Consider the following 1,683-nt stretch of genomic DNA (forward strand, 5'->3'; position numbering starts at 1 on the left):
GAGACCCAGCACAAGCATGACGTCATCACGCAGAGTTTACGTGGGCGCAAAGTTTTTTTTTCTTCGCAAAACTTGGAAAACTTTTTCTTCTTCGTGTGATTGGTTAATGTAATAATGTTTGTGTTTTGAAAAATTACAAAAAAACAAAATAATACTAATAATCATATGAGGGCACAAATAAAGACACACAAGACAAAATCAATAACTAGCCATAAATATTAGAATGGGGATGTGGTGGGGGGAATGAACAGACAGGTAAACCTTTTGAACAGAATGTTCTGGGGGCCTCTGGATGTCTGGAGTTTTGATCTCCTCCATACCCGCTTCACACCCTGGAGGACGGGGCTGTGGCCCCCCCACACTCCCTAACAGATCATTACATGGAGAAACCTTTGGAATGCAAGCATGCTGATCCACACAGGTATGCACACATGGGTATTCACAGACGCGGACTAAAGCTTTCTTGGCTGCTACCTCAAAGCACACTGTGCGCTGTCTATCTTGCGTGCTGCACAATATCGTTTATTATTTAGTAAATATTGATATCTATGACTAGCTAGTTTATTGTGATGGTGCTTTGTTTTCTCTATTATTATGTTGCTCTTTGTTGTTTGCTGTCTCCTCTGTTTGTTTTTTTTGTTTGTTTTTTTTTTTCTCTCCATACAGGTGACCCAGGAGTTCTTTTTTTTTTTTTCTCTCTCTCTCTTCCCCCCCCTTCTCACCGTCTCTTCTCCCCTTTGGTTTTCTTTCTTTCTCTCCCCCTCTTTCTCTCATTAATGAATTTTCAATTTATTGATTGGCAGTTCCCATTTGTCTATAAAGATACAGTATAAAACACAATCATAGTTAAAGATACAACTCCAATTTTATCAGTCTTTCCCATAATAATAATAATTTAAAAAAAAACAGTCAAATACAGAATATTATTATTAGAATCATTATAAACCCATTCAAATGCCTGAAACAAAAACCAACACACAAACAAAAAAGCAAAAGAAAACAATTATTATTAAAAGTTATGATATATTATTTGTTTTTGCTGCATAAGTGCTTTTTAATTTATCGAAATGCTCAACCCTATAAGTAAGGAAGGGGGTTTTTTTTTGGAGGGAGGGGGGCGGGGGAAATTGGAATTCTGTGAAACAGAACAGAAAGATGACATATTTTATATTAAGATGAAATTAAAAAACAAAAACAAAAAAAAAACAAAGTTATGGGTTACTGGCCCACCAGGCACAGTGATTTTATGACTTTTCATGATATTGCAGCCTAGAGGTATGCAGCCCCCGGTTGACATACGAAACTCATAAAATAGAAATTCTGAATCAATCACCTCATGATTGTGTACATTCATAATGCACATTTGGTCCCCGTATTGCACAACTGTAAACACTTCAGTATACCATTTCAATGCTAAACTTCTTACACGGTTTTGGCTCATCTCGTGACTAGAAAAAGGCACAGCAGCTGTGTGAATGTCGTTTTCATAGATTGTTCTGCAAGGCCTCATCAAGTGATACCACGGCCATTCTTCAGCAGTGTATTGGTCTGATTTCACATTTGGCTTTTTTTTCTTTTACAAGTTCATTGTACAATAGACAATACCCCTCTCTCCTCCCCCCAATTCAACACACACACACACACACACACACACACACACACACACACACACACACACACACA

This window comes from Astatotilapia calliptera, chromosome 2 (assembly GCF_900246225.1).
Source record: "Astatotilapia calliptera chromosome 2, fAstCal1.2, whole genome shotgun sequence".
Taxonomy (NCBI): Eukaryota; Metazoa; Chordata; class Actinopteri; order Cichliformes; family Cichlidae; genus Astatotilapia; species Astatotilapia calliptera.